Source organism: Brachypodium distachyon, chromosome 1, assembly GCF_000005505.3.
Source record: "Brachypodium distachyon strain Bd21 chromosome 1, Brachypodium_distachyon_v3.0, whole genome shotgun sequence".
Taxonomy (NCBI): Eukaryota; Viridiplantae; Streptophyta; class Magnoliopsida; order Poales; family Poaceae; genus Brachypodium; species Brachypodium distachyon.
Genome location: NC_016131.3, coordinates 44838902 through 44854454, shown reverse-complemented (window position 1 = coordinate 44854454; position 15553 = coordinate 44838902). Strand labels below are relative to the sequence as shown.

General features: G+C 51.7%; 1 long non-coding RNA gene across 1 annotated transcript; it reads right to left on the bottom strand.

Annotated features, from left to right (window-relative positions):
• Nucleotides 1-5632: 5632 nt before the first annotated feature.
• Nucleotides 5633-13498, bottom strand: LOC106866262. Its single transcript, XR_001406408.2, has 4 exons — nucleotides 13179-13498; nucleotides 12045-12206; nucleotides 10952-11045; nucleotides 5633-5651 (listed from the first exon to the last, which is right to left on the bottom strand). It is a non-coding gene; the product is annotated as an uncharacterized LOC106866262 (long non-coding RNA).
• Between the last annotated feature and the right edge of the window lie 2055 nt (nucleotides 13499-15553).

Sequence of the window (15553 nt, the reverse complement as noted above, 5' to 3'; positions counted from 1 at the left end):
CAAGAAACCTAAGCTGTCCTTTCTTAAAGTTTGGGGATGCGAAGCTTATGTAAAAAGGCTACAACCTGATAAGCTCGAACCCAAGTCGGAAAAATGCGTCTTCATAGGATACCCTAAAGAAACAATTGGGTACACCTTCTATCACAGATCCGAAGGAAAAGTGTTTGTCGCTAAGAACGGGTCCTTTCTAGAGAAGGAGTTTCTCTCGAAAGAAGTGAGTGGGAGGAAGGTAGAGCTCGATGAGGTTATTGAACCTTCTCTCGAATTTGAGTGTAGCGCAGCACCAGAAACTGTTCCCGTGCATCCTGCATCAGCTAGAGAGGAAGCTAATGATAATGATCATGAAGTTTTGAATGAGACAACTACTGAACTTCGCAGGTCGACGAGAACACGTAATACTCCTGAGTGGTACAATGTTCGTGTCATGAATGTCATGTTGTTGGACAACGATGAACCTGCGAATTATGAGGAAGCGATGATGAGCCCAGACTCCGAAAAATGGTTAGAAGCCATGAAATCCGAAATGGGATCCATGTATGAAAACCAAGTATGGACTTTGGTAGACTTACCGAATGACCGAAAGGCCGTTGAGAACAAATGGATTTTCAAGAAGAAAACAGATGCTGATGGAAATGTTACCGTCTATAAAGCTCGACTTGTCGCAAAAGGTTTTCAACAAATTCAAGGAATTGACTACGATGAGACTTTCTCACCCGTAGCGATGCTAAAGTCTGTTCGGATTATGTTAGCAATTGCTGCATTTTTCGATTACGAAATTTGGCAGATGGATGTCAAAACCGCGTTCCTTAATGGTCACATTGAGGAAGAGTTATACATGGTTCAGCCCAAAGGTTTTGTCGATCCTAAGGATGCTAATAAGGTATGCAAACTTCAGCGTTCCATTTATGGGCTGAAGCAAGCATCTCGGAGTTGGAATCTCCGTTTTGATAAGGTGATCAAAGGGTTTGGATTTGTCCAAACTCACGGAGAAGCTTGTATTTACAAGAAAGTGAGTGGGAGTTCTGTAGCATTTCTAATACTGTATGTGGATGACATATTGCTGATTGGGAATGATATAGAACTTCTTAAAAGTGTTAAAGGCTATTTGAATAAAAGTTTTTCAATGAAAGACCTTGGTGAAGTAGCTTACATATTAGGCATCAAGATTTATAAAGATAGATCAAGACGCCTGATAGGACTTACACAAAGTACATACCTTGACAAAGTTTTGAAAAGGTTCAAAATGGATCAAGCAAAGAAAGGGTTCTTGCCCATGTTGCAAGGTAAGACATTGAGTAAGACTCAGTGTCCAGCTTCGGCAGAAGATAGAGAAAAGATGAATAGTATCCCCTATGCCTCAGCCATAGGCTCTATTATGTATGCCATGCTGTGTACTAGACCAGACGTGTGTCATGCTGTTAGTTTGACTAGCAGGTACCAAAGTGATCCAGGAGTGGAACACTGGACAGCAGTTAAGAATATCCTTAAGTACCTAAAAAGGACTAAAGAAATGTTTCTCGTTTATGGAGGTGACGAACAGCTCGTCGTAAAGGGTTACGTCGATGCTAGTTTTGACACTGATCCGGATGACTCTAAGTCTCAATCCGGATACGTATTTATTTTGAATGGTGGTGCAGTTAGCTGGAAGAGTTCCAAGCAGAGCGTTGTGGCAGCATCAACAACTGAAGCGGAATATGTGGCTGCTTCAGAAGCGGCACAGGAAGGAGTTTGGATGAAGGAGTTCATATCTGAACTTGGTGTGGTTCCGAGTGCGTTGGATCCCATGGACATCTATTGTGACAACACTGGTGCCATAGCCAACGCCAAGGAGCCGAGGTCTCACAAGAATTCCAAGCATATTAAACGCCGGTTTCACACTATTCGTGAATATGTCAAGGATGGTGACATAAAGATTTGCAAAGTACATACGGATCTGAATGTCACAGACCCGTTGACTAAACCTCTTCCACGAGCAAAACATGATCAACACCAAGACTCCATGGGTGTTAGATTTATTACAATGTAAACTAGATTATTGACTCTAGTGCAAGTGGGAGACTGTTGGAAATATGCCCTAGAGGCAATAATAAATTTGTTATTATCATATTTCATTGTTCTTGATAAATGTTTATTGCCCATGCTATAATTGTATTGATTGGAAACTCAAATACATGTGTGGATAAATAAACAAATACCGTGTCCCTAATACGCCTCTACTAGATTAGCTCGTTGATTAAAGATGGTTAAGGTTTCCTAACCATAGACATGTGTTGTCATTTAATAACGAGGTCATATCATTAGGAGAATGATGTGATGGACAGACCCAAACCTAAACATAGCTTTTGATCGTGTCACTTAAGTTTAAGTTGCTTATGTTTTATTATGTCAAGTATTATTTCTTTAGACCATGAGATCATGCCACTCCCTAGTACCGGAAGAATACTTTGTGGGCATCAACCGTCATCTCGTAACTGGGTGATCATAAAGGTGTTTTTCAAGTATCCCAGAAGGTGCTTGTTGGGTTGTATGGATCAAGACTGGGATTTGTCACTCCTTGTGACGGAGAGATATCTCTGGGCCCTCTCGGTAATATAACATCCTAATGAGCTTGCAAGCATGTGACTAATGTGTTTAGTTGCGGGGGTATTATATTACGGAACGAGTAAAGAGAACTTGCCGGTAACGAGATTAAACTAGGTATGGCGATACCGACGATCAAATCTCGGGCAAGTAATATATCGCGAGACAAAGAGAATTGGATACTGGATTAATTGAATCCTCGACATAGTGGTTCAACCGATGAGATCTTCGTGGAATATGTGGGAACTATTATGGACATCCAGGTCCCGCTATTGGTTATTGATATTTGATCATGTCCACATGTTCTCGAACCCGTAGGGTCACACACTTGACGTTTCATGTTGCTTGGGTTAGATGAGATAAATGATGATGATATCGAATTATGATTCGGAGTCTTGGATGGGATCCTAGACGCAACGAGGAGCTCCGGAATGTTCCGGAGATAAAGATTTATATATGGAAAGTTGTTTTCAGGGTTCTGGAAAGTTTGGAATATTTCCCGGTTTTGACCGGGAAGCTTCTAGAAGGTTCCGGAGGGATCCGGAGGGTTCCACCTTGAGGCCCACCTATCCCTGGGCTAAATGGGCCTGTGAGGGAGCACCCTGGCCTTAATGGGCCGAGGGGCTAGCCCACAGGGCCCATGCGGCCAGGAGGAGAGTCCTGGCCGCGGGAGAGTCCTGGCCGCATGAGAGTCCTGGCCGCCGGAGAGTCCTAGCCGCGGGATAGTCCTGGCCGGCCACGCCTCCTCTACCCCTATATAAATAGAAGGGGGGGGCAAGGGAGAGAGACACCCCAAGCTTTCAGTTGGATCTCTCTCCCCTGAGCCCTCCTCTCCTCCTCTTCTCACGCGCACGGCGTAGCCCTGCCCGTGAGAATATTCACCATAGTCACCACGCCGTCGTGCTGCCGGGATCTCGTCTACCTCTCCCTCTCGCTTGCTGGATCGAGGAAGGAGGAGATAACGTGAAGCTGAACGTGTGGATACCAAGGAGGTGCTGTCCGTTCGGCACTGAGATTGATCTCATTGAAAGTTCCACTACACCAACAACGATCTCGTGATCGTAACGCTTAGCGGTCTACGAGGGTATGGTGTTCATGATCCCTCTCGTTACATACATCTAGTATATATATTCTTGGGTTTCTTCCGCACTTCTCGTAGGAAATTTTTTGTTTCCTATGCAACGAACCCAACACCTGCAACTATCGATACTATCGGTACAATCACGGGCATCTCATACAACACATGATTATCGACAATCGCAACCTACAGGTCTATGGGTCTACGAAACGGTCGCTCGTTATACCTTGGACTCGTTGCGGCGTCGCGATGTAGACGAAGTAGAGGAAGTAGTCGCACACGTGGGCGATGTAGTTGTCGTAGGCGAAGTAGTTGTACACGTAGGCGACGTAGTCGTTCATGGCTCCTCGTACGTAGTCGTGCTCGGCTACTCGTCCGACTCTAGGATTCTTCGGTTTTTGTGGCGCACGATGGTAGCAGCAACCAAGAGCAGCGGCAACACCACAACAGCAGAGAAGAGAGAGAGAGAGAGAGAGAGAGAGAGAGAGAGAGAGAGCAACAACAGCAGGAGGAGTTCAGGTGGCTGGGCCGGCGTGGGCTGGAGATGGGCCAGAGGGGGCTCAGCTGGGCCTGTGGGCTAGGCTTGGGCGAGAAGCAAGCGGAGCAGCAAGGAGCGACAGCCGAAGGCGAGGTCGACGGCGCGGGAGCAAGGGAAGGTGGCGGCAGTGGGCGGCGCGGCGCGGGAGCAACAGGTGGCGGAGCAGGGACAGAGCGGCACCGGGGCGAGGTGGAGACGAGCTCGATAGAGAGAGCACCGGCAGAGAGAGGAGAGGCGCGGGCAAGGGAGAAGGGCACGAGGGGAGGAAGAGGTGCGCGGGCGACGGGGAGATGGGGGCGGCGTCGGTGGAGCTTGGCGGCGAGGGAACCCGGTAGCGGGGCGGAGCAGGGGAGCGAGGTGGCGTGGCGGCGGCCAGGCGAGGTGGATGCGGGAGGAGGCGGAGCGGGCCGGCGAGGAGAGGCGGCGCTCGGGGAAGGGGAGGCACGCGGCGAGGCGGTTGCGGGCTAGGCAGCGCGTGGCGAGGTGGACGGCGCTCGGGTGGCCAGGCGGAGGCGGAGGTGTGCGGGGAGCGAGGGACGCCCGGGGAGAGGAGGGCGCGCGGGGCGGACGCGGCCAGGCGGCGCGGGGTGCAGAAAAGCGACGGAGCAGGAGGAGGGAGATGGCGCCAGGGAGAGAGGAGAAGAGAGGGGGCGCGCGGCCATGGAGGAGGGTGGCGGCGGCAGGAAGAGGAAGAAGGGGATCGGCCAGGGAGAAGGAGGCGCTGGCGGCGGAATAAAAGAAAAGGAAGAAAGAAAAAGAAAAAGAAGGGAAAAGGGGATTAAATAGGTAGGGTTAGGGTTTGCTAATTGGGCTTTTGGGCCAACAAAAGCCTCAAACAAAAATACAGGTTTGCAATTTGGATTTTCGCAATATAAATAAGAGACAAGAGGGAGGTCTAATTAAACCTGGATTTATTTTGTCAAACCAAAATAGAATTTCTACAAAAATAGTTTTAGGCTTTCGCGAACACGCGAAAAGGCAAACGCATGAAACGACAACTTTTATGCAAACGAAAGTAGTTTCATGCAACATGATGCTAATGACATGGCAAATTAAAGATGATGACACGAGCATGACAACATGATGACAATAAATAAATTACAAAATAGGTCCAAAAGGGCTTAAAAGGAAAAGGGTTGCTCTCGGGTTGTTACATCACACCTAGGTCTGAGGTCGACTCTTCTGTGCCCGGTGGCAGGGACGCAGGAGGTTATCCAATTTATATTGTTTTTCGTACATTTCGAATTTTTTTGCTATGTACCTTGGGCACTGCAGGAATCTGACATGCAGGATAGGGATGAGACGAAGGCACACTGTGACGCTCGTGGGGTGGTCACGGGTGTCGTCGTCTTGCGAGTAAGTTGTACATATATGGCAATTACTTCGAGGCTTGATGCAGGAAACTGAGACAGGGCCGGTGCCTCCACGCGGCGACTGGTGGTCCCGGGCGTGTGGCTGCAAGAACATCGTTTTGGCTATTTAAGGAGACCAGGGCAAGTTCAACACCAGCAACGGGCAAGAAAACAAGAGATGTCGCAGAGAGGCGATGGTGGTGCATCCCTCTGTGCTTGTCGCTGAGGGTGTTCCCACCATCGCGGCCCTGCCACATTTCTTATGGAGCGACACCAGAAATGGCGATGCAGTGGGCGAGGAGCGTCGCAAAGACGCTGTGGTGGTGCATGCCTCCGCGCATGTCGCTGGAGGGTGCACTGCCACAACGTCCTTGCCACGGCTCTCAGCAAGGTGCTACAAGTCCAGAGGGAACGGGAAGCTAAGTATCTCATTTTGGGTCCTTTAGTAACACTGGTTTGCTGAGGTAAGCTCGGTCCCCGTGTAGCCGGAGCGTAGGAAGGACGCTTGCGGGGTGAGGACGCCCCCCGCAAGTGGCTCATTGGTCCGTCCCGGAGGCGTGCGTGCTGGGGTAGTTAACCCGCAGGCGGAGTGACTAGCCGCTCCTGTTTGGTCCTAGGTCGGCATCGCGGGTCCGTCCCGGGTCCCTAGTCTGGCCAAGCATGAGGTTGCCGAGTCCCCGGCTACGCAAGGCTAATACACGAGAAAGACAGAGCCCCTCCTCGGCAAGCTAGTCTTAGGCAAAGAAGCAAGTAAAAGTAGCATTGGATATATATCAAAGCTTGGGCAAAACAAGTTGACGAGTAACACTGATAATGACAAGGGAAAGCTAACATAAAAAGTTCTAAAGCGCCACACGCCACTTGCAGGGAAATAAAAAAAGAGAAGGAAGGGAACTACGCGGGAGGTGCTCCCGAGGCGGCTGCGTCGGTGTCAGCGGCATCCTCGGCATCGGGGGCTTCTCCGGCAACCTCCTCAGCAGTGGCTTCGTCTTCGTCGACCTTGCCCTGCATTCGCGCCACCATCTCGTCCACGACGCCCTGCACCGCCTCCCGGTGGGTCTTGGCCGGGTGAGAATCTGCCCGGCGACCTGCTCGGCCGCAAGGCCGACTTGCCGGTCCCCGAAGGCCGTGACACAGCTCTGTAGGCCGCTCAGCCAGCCGACGAAGTCTGCGAAGAACGAAGTGAAGCTCCCCATGTCTGCCCCATCGAAGGAAGCCACAAGGATGTCGAACCCCTGCAGCGCCTCCACCGCCGAGTCGGCCAGCTTCTTCAGCCTGGCCACCTCCCCTGTCCTGCGGGCCCGTAGCTCTGTGCACGCACCGCGAGCCTCCTGGGCCTGCAGCTTGTGCTCGCGGCACTTGGACTTCAGCCTACCGATCTCCGACGCCTTCTTGGTGTTGTCATCGTCGATCAGGCGATGTTCCTGCCGAACCATGTCGAGCTCACTCTGAAGGGACGAGCTAGCATCTTGGGCGGCGTTGAGCTGCCCCACAAGCTCGCGCTCTCGGGAGCGGGCCTGGTCCTGTAGCTCCTTCTCCCGGCGCGCTGAGGCTTCGGTTGCGGTTGCGGCCGCCGTCTCCAGCTCTCCAACCTCGCGGCGAAGGCGCTGGATCTCCAGGGAGTAGCCGGACAGTAAGTCCGTCTTCCCCCAGAGACGCCCTTGGAACGAGTCCAGAGCCGCCTGGTGCTCCTCCTCGCTCTTGGCGTGTGTGGCCTTCACCAGCTCGAGCTCCCGCTGGTGCTCTTGCTGGAGATCCCACAGCTGCTGGAGGACCTGTGCCTCCGGCACCCCTTGCACAGCAGGCATAGCCCCGGCTTTTGCACCTGCAAGAGCTCCTCCCGGAGCCGCTGCAGCTCGGTGCGCTGCTCCTCCGCCTCCCGTCGCGCCGCGCCTAGTTCCACCACTAAGCGGGCGTGGTACTGCTGCGCGTCGTTGAAGAAATCGACGAACATCCGCTGCTGCTGCTGGATGTTGTCGATCACTTGGTGTCCCTGCTGGAACACGCTGGGGTCGAAGGTGATCCGACCCCAAGTCCGCCCGGCAAGCTCCCCTGCTCCCAGGCTGAAGGCGGCTCCAGCGGAGGAGGAGGACCCCACTGCCGTCGGAGGCCCCAGCCCCCGCGTCGCCGTGAGGCTACTGGAGCTGCGGGCTGGCCTCTCGCCTGCCCGCCCGCTCCGCCTCACCAGGGGGACGTCATCTTCCTCGTCGTTCTCCTCTAGCATGACTTCGCCGGCTACCGGGGGAACGTCGTCGTCGCCGTCGTCGTCGGTGAGGTCTCCCACAACGCCCAGCGAGGAGTCGTCAGAGTCCGAGCCCTCTGCCTTGGCGGAGGCCTAGCCTTGGCCCCCTTTCCCCGAGTCGGCAACCGCCTCCTTGCCCTTCCGGGATCTGGGCTGCGGGGGTGAGGGTTGCGCCGAGGGGTCCTCCACGATCCCCCACTCGTCGCAGAGTGAGAGATCCCGGGCTCCCGGGTTCGGGATCCCGGCGTGGAGCGAGTGCGCTCTAGGCGGGAGCAGTCGGTAAGGCTCGTCCTCGCCGGTGATACCCTTCACCCAGAACTGCACTTCCTCCGGGAGGAGGTCCGTGCGCTGCAGCCGGGTCCGGTCGCCGACCCTGATGTACATCCACGCCGGATGCGAGCGCCGCTGCAGGGGGGCCACGCGCCTCCCGATGAAGTGGCGCGCCACATCCGTGTCCGTGAGCCCAGCCTGACGGAGTGCCTTGATCTTTGCACAGATTGGGGCCAGCTCCTCGTCCTTCTGGTCGCGGAGCGTCCAGTCGTGAGAGCCCTTCGGAGGCCCGAGGGGCTCCTCGTGGAACTCCTGGAGCTCGTCGGTGCACACCCAGCACCAGTCGCGGCGCCACTCGTGCTCGATCTTCTTCTTCCCCAGCTCGATGAATTCCGATTTGATCCTGTCGCGGAATCAGAACACTAACCCCGAGGATAGGGGAGCCTTCTTCTCCACCCTCGGGTAGTAATAGTGGCGGAATAGCGCCACCGACGGCATCACCACCACGAACGCTTCACAGAGGTGTTGGAAAACAGCCAATGTGAAGAACGACGTGGGGTGAAATTGCGCCATGATGAGCCTGTAGGTCTCCATGATGGCTGAGAGGAAGTAGGAGTGCGGCGGCACGAACCCGACTAGGATGAACCTCCCGAAGATATGGAAGTAGTACCCGTCGCGCTCCCCGCCGACGGGGAGGACCCGCGTTGGCCCGTGCTCGTGTGCTTGGTGGCCAGCGCCCAGACCAGCTTGTCGACTCCCTCGCCGTTGTACCCGGGGGAGAAGAAGGCGAACTTAGCTCGCATTTCGTCATCCTTCCGGGCTCCTTCTTGCCAGCCTTTTCGCGCTTTTCCCCTTTGCTGGTGCTCCCCTTGGGACGGTTCTGGCCCTTGGAAGACATCGGCGGAGGTGGAGAGGAGATTTGGTCGGAGTTGGGGCGCGGGGAGCTTGGGAGGAGGCAATGGCAGGAGCGAGAGACAATGGGGAGTTGGGGCGCGGGGAGCTTGAGTATTTATCAGGGCTGGCGGACTGCAACGGACACCCCCACGATCGGCAATAAAGAGCCCTAAAGAATCGGAGATTAAGAGGGGGGTGCGCGACATGGCCTTAACTCTCTGGTGATTAAGGGGGATAAGGCACGAAATCGTGCGCCCGACCGTTTCGCTCGGAGAAGTGGAACTATAAATGCGGCCCACGAGGCCGGGTGCCAGGGGGTTTCCCCCTTGGGACCCACGCGTCGGATAGGGCGTAGCCCAACAACCGACTGAGGATACCACTTGCTGGAAGCTTCAAGGCTGCCGGCCCACGCCCGGGGGCTACTGTCGTACCAGTGGCCCACGAGGTCCCACTGATACGGGACGCGTGGGTCGCCAGTGACGAAGCCCCATCAGCAAGGACTCCCGGGAAGCGACGAGCCTGGAAAGCCTGCCTCGAGGAGATGACCCCCAGTGAAGCTAAAGCTAAGGGCCGAGTACAAGATGCTCCCGGAACACCGGTCCCGGGAAGCAGAAGGAACGTCTCCCGGCAACTAGCCGGTGCGCTAGCCGGGAAGGTGCACCCCAGCAACCCGCGCTCGAGCATGCAGGCGGGACCCACAGAACAGTTAAGACAGGACAAGACGGCGGGCGCAGTGCAATTAATGCACCGACATGAGTCTTATCAGCAGGTCTAGTCTTGCTTAGCAAGGCTGGAGCGGCTACCCTGAGGACCATTTTTTCTACCGTGTACAGTGGACCGGGCGTTGCATGGCGTCCAGCCTGGATGAGCAAAAGTGTATTCCGTGTGACTGTGACACGCGTCTAGACAACGTGTCACGCTGCATGCATTGGTACCTGTGCTATCCCCTTGTTTATAAATGGAGGGCCATTGCCACCGGTCAAAGGGTTCAGCTCAGTTCGAACCCGAGTGAGTAGAACATAGCACATCGTTCACGTAAGTAGCCAACCCGGGAACTCCCCGGGTGATCTGTACGCACTCAAACTTGTGAATACAACTCAAAGCAGGACGTAGGGTATTACACCTCTGGGTGGCCCGAACCTGGATAAAACTCTTGTGTCTACACTTCTGTGTCTATCGCCACGCCGGCGATCGCCGGAGCGATCACCTCGCCCTCCACCGAACCAAAAAGAGGGTGCCCGGCATCCCCGGTGCCGGAGACCGTGCTCGGACATTCGGGACTGTTTTGGGTGGCCTATTACTCCTGGGAACATGGATGATTTTTTTGCATGTTGTATGCTGATGGGAGGGCGGAAGGCAAACTACAAATGGTGGTCGCTACTAGCCGCAGTCGCCTGGGCGCTATGGCTGGCCCGAAATGATCTAGTCTTTAATCAAAAGGTGTGTTCATCTCCTTTTTAGGTCCTTTACAAAGCCATGGCGTTTCTTACTTCCTGGAGAGTTCTACCTGGGAAAGAAAAGGCTGACATGGACGCAATGATGAAGAAAGTGCAAATGATGCTGCAATCAGTTGCTGGTGGTGGAGCTCGTGTTGGCGTTGGTTAATTAGCTTTAGTCTTGTTTTGGCTGGGTGTTCAGAATAGTTGAATCTGGTTTGATGTGTCCAGGTGGTGGAGGAGCTGACTAAGTTTTCATTTCCAATCTATTTTGTGGTTTGTTGAATGGTGGTTGGATTCTTGTATTGCTGGAAACCCTAGCAGAACCTCGTTGGCTTTCTATAAAAAGCCGGACTATTAAGCCTTTTCTCTATAAAAAAATTTGCTTAGGCAAACATCCCCGAATTCGTCTCACGCTGCTCGATCCCGTCCCGCCGGGCTCGATGCGGCACTCAAACTCCCAAATTCTCCTCGAAAACACAACAGGACACGCCCTAGAACCCCCCCACCCCCCCCCCCCCCCACCAATGCGGTTCCCCCACCCAACCCTATCGAACTCACCGGTGTGCTCGCCCTTCATCGCCGCGTAGAAAAACGACGCCAGCCGACCATGGCCGCCGCTCGTGGTAGCCCGACGACATGTGCCTCTCGCGTACTGTAAAAATTGGGTACTGTAAAATTCAAAAACACCTTTGCAGATCTAGTATTAAAGCAAAGTAGCAAAATTCAGTTCGAAAACAACACATAGGTAAGAATTTGCAAATCTGCAAGCAAAAGTTAGTGTTCTCGATACTGCCAATTTCGGATAAACATTAGCAGAAACTGCTTAGATCAAAAAGCAAGTTAATCTGCTTATATTTTGCAGATCTAGTATTAGCGAAGTAGAAAAATTCAGTTTAAAAACAACACATAGGTACAAATTTGCAAAATCTGGAAGCAAAAATTAGTGTTGGGTTTTGCAAATTTCATAAGCACATAAGCAAAAACTGCTTAGATGAAAAAGGTAAGTTAACCTTGTTATAATTCGAAGCTTTAGTATTAGCAAAGTAGCACATTCAGTTCAAAGAAACATATAGGTACAAATTTGCAAAATCTGTAGGAAAAAACTAGTGCCGAGTGCTGCAAATTTCAGAAACACGTAAGCAAAAACTACTTATATCAAAAGGCAAGTTAACCTTGTTCATTTGCAACTTTAGTCAACCATGCCCAACTTTAGTATAAATGACAGAAAGCAACTTTTTAGCATGATCCTATATGCAACTATAACTTGATAATGACCAAGTTTACAATTAGCATACAAGCAAACTTTTAGAGAGAAAGCTTAACCAAAAGCAAAAATGTCAGCAAAGGTTGACACGTTACAATGAACTGAACCTTAACAAAAACTGGGTGAGAAAAAAAGAATGCAAAATTGGGAAGCTATTACCTATTTGTCATTCCTTCTATGTTGAACACAACTTGCCCGATTAGCCAAAGCAACTTATAGTTAACAACACGAGCTATGAAGCACTTTTTCCAGAAAATTGAAGCGCAAAATTGAATGCTTCCCCATGCAAATACTGCTTCAAATATTTTCTATAATGCAACTTCTATTTGATAATCAATTAGTCAAAAAGCAAGTTTATAATCAAAACAACCCTGAACAGTGAAGCACCTTCTGATCATTTAGCCCATCTGAGCTGTTGTTGCTGCTGCTTCCTACCGCTTCGAGCTGCTGCTGCAACCTGCCTCTCTGAGCTGCTGCTGCAACCCGCCTCTCCGAGCTGCTTCAGGTTCAGGTTCGTCTTCTGAAGTTCAGGTTCGTCTTGAGCACCTTCTGAAGTTTCAGTGTCAAAGGATTGGGGAAGTTTTAGTTTTGCGACAAGCCTGAGTTTTTGAACTAGACCAAAAAATTCAAAGTAAATTTCAACAGGATCTAGATCTATTGAGGTGTTTGGATGGAGTAGATTTTATAGCTGCTACGCTCATTTGATCAACTGGGCATAGACTCCAAATGGTATGCAACAAAAGCTTGAAATCTATTCTAATTTGTAGGTTTTGTGGTACTCTACTGGAGTATTCAAATTTGTAATGTGTTGCTGTCTGATTTCAGGGACCTTCTACCAGGAAGAACAGGTGACCTACTGGTGAGTTTGTTTGTATATCAAATGCTAGGATCTTATCCATTTCCAAATTTGCCATGCGTAGCTGCAATAATGGTGTTTTAGGAGTACATGATCAAATAATTGTCATTGAACACAGGTATATATTTACAGAATCTATGATGTCAATTGACGTAACAGCTTGTGTAAAACGCTCTAAATAATTTAAGCTTAGGTCACTGCTGAATAATTGTGATTCAGTATTATCTTCGGTTCAGTGTCATGTTGTGTTCAGAAATCTGTAATTGCTAGCTGTTGTGTTCAGTGCATTGTCTCTCTGGTAGCATGCTGTTGTGTTCAGCTTCGGCTTCAGTTCAGAAAGCTGTACAGCTTCAGTTCTTCTATCTGGTAGCACGTTGTTGTGTTCAGATTCAATTCAGAAACCTCTACACTTGCTAAGACGCTCAATGCGATCCACACACCACACTGCACAAACCCCAGTGCAAGCAAATTACTGGGAAGGGGATCGGGCGCTGGCGGAGGCAACCAAAACATGAACCCGGACGAAACTTGCTTAGGATTAAAAAAACGTTGCTCGATTCCGTACCCATCGACCTTGAATCGTCGGTCAAAAGCGCCTCAAAAAGCAACTCGCCGTAGAACATGCAGTTGCCGGCTGGCTACACCAAGAACCTTAAGGAACTCACCGGGCCGGTGCTTCGTCGCCGCGCAGAAAACCCTCGGCCGCTGCTCCTGGAAGCTCGCGCCGCGCGCCTCTCCCGAAGGGCTTCGCGTTCAGCGCAACGCTCTGCCTCGCCCACGCTGCGTCCTCGCGTAGAAATCCCGCGCTGATGCTCCCCGCACCCCACCGCCGCGCCCGAGAGAAATCGCCTGGCGATTTGGCGAAGGAGGCGAGGAAAGAGGGCAGGAGAAATTAGGAGGGGATGGAATCCGGAAGACGAGCGGCGCGTGCCAGACAAAAAGCTACGCCAACAGACGGAGTGATGGACCGTGTCTGAAAAGCAGCGTTGGATGAAGCCATGAAGGAGGCAAATCGGGCGCCCGGTCTGACACGCGCGCGATCGGACGGCGCGGAGCTGTGTGCACCCGACGATGGCAATAAGTGCATATGCACTTTCAAGCATTTAGGTTCAAAGAAAATGTTTATGAGTTCATGCATATGCCACAAAAGAACAGTGGAAAATAAAGTAAAGAAAATTAATAAAATTGAGAGATAAAATGTGAAAATGTAACGAAATAAATAAATAAAAACCAGAACAAAGAGAATAAGGAAAAAGGAAACCGGACAAGGAAACATAAAAGAAAGAAAAAGAAAAAACAAGAAAAGGCCACTCTAGACAAACTTGGGCCGGCCCCTATCTGTCTTGACCCAGTTGTGCTTCACATGAACTTGAACCGATTGTTGGGCTAAAGAGCACATGGAGCTGGCCTTGGTCAGTATTCCGTGCTACACTATCTTTCAGGCTCTGGGTCGGTCCTCTAAAAATAATCTTTCAGGCTCTGGGTTACAACGCGAACGCGAGAATATCATGTCCGTGCGACGGAGACGTGTACAAGTGTTTGAACAGACCGAGAAGAATCAAAGCATTGTAGATAGGATCTGCCAGCAAATCGGTCGACAAGCCAAAGCCCGCAAGCATCTCGATCGAGAGAAGCTGAGACGTCCAACTCGCTGGCACTACTCCACTGTCACTGTAAACTCACACCGTTCTTGACGGACCTAATCCGGCGGGCGGGAATTCACGGCTGACAGGGACCCGATGGACTGCCTATCCGCGCTAGAGCATGCACAATGGTTGATAAGACCGTTTTATTTTAGTCATTTCACGTTAATTAGAAAAGATAACAAAACATGTTGTACAATGAGTTATCTCTTAGTGTTCTATCTTAGAATTAACGTTTAGATTAATAAAATTAACTAAATAAATGCTAAGAAAAGATGAGATCTAAATTTGTCTTATCTTTACTTTATCATTCTTGTGAAGATATCATCTCTTAATTAAGAGAAGGCTTGTACCTTTTTTTCGTTTCTCTCTCTTCCACAACAGATTTTATCTTGCGTGGCATCGCCAAGAAAATACCGACGTGGGATGTTGCGGCGCCGTACAATGGGCGGGCCTCCGACGAATCTCAGGCCGGTCGGTCCCGTGGCGGTACCACGGACGGACGGCCCGCGAGCGAGACGGCGACGTATACGGGGACAAAATCGCGCGTCACGGCGCCCATGTGCGATCACTCCCACGCCAGCCGGGGGATTCTCTCTCAGTTCTCGTCTCCTCGTCCCGGCCTCGCCGGCATGATTGATTGCCGGTTGCCCTCGCAGAAAGTGCCATGCACCGGCGCCGCGCCCACGTGTTCGCACCATATTCCTCATTTGGGCGCTAGCTGATTAGTTCGCGTACCGGTTGCCCTCGCAGATTACCTTCCGTTCCTATGGCCACAACATCGCGCTAGCTAGCCTAGCTGCTCCCTCGACCGTCAAGATTCCCAACCAGGACACCGGTCGAGGAGAGGCCGGCCTCATGACTTCGTGTTGTTGCTGGATATCATACATGGGGCGCTGGACCACAACCCGATCGATCACCGTCAGCTACACATCATCAGCGAAGACGGTGAGAGTTGCAGATAAGACAGAGAATAATATGCAGAGTCGAGGGCGAAATCGGTGCCCCCGCCAGGCGGCCGCTCTTAACTGCGTAACCGACGAAGATAGCGAAGTTAACTAAAAGCAGACGCCACATCATGCGTAGTACTACTGCGAAGACGCAACCTGGCCATGGACGAGATTCCTCTGTATAACCCTGCTAATAATAAGTGTGAAACTGCTGGCCATTCGGTCGCCAAGGGCAAAGCGCCGCGGCCACGGGTCCTCGATCGGTAGTCCATGGACCATTGTGCACTTTCTGGTTTCCACGGGCAAATCATCGTCATCATCATCAGAGTCTCTAGCTCCCGTACCTTGAAACTCTGCCTCCACATGGCCACACATGCATGAACGCATTCCGCGCCGGCACCCTCGATCTGCCACTACCTGTTCATGCGCCTCTCCGAAGGGCCGAAC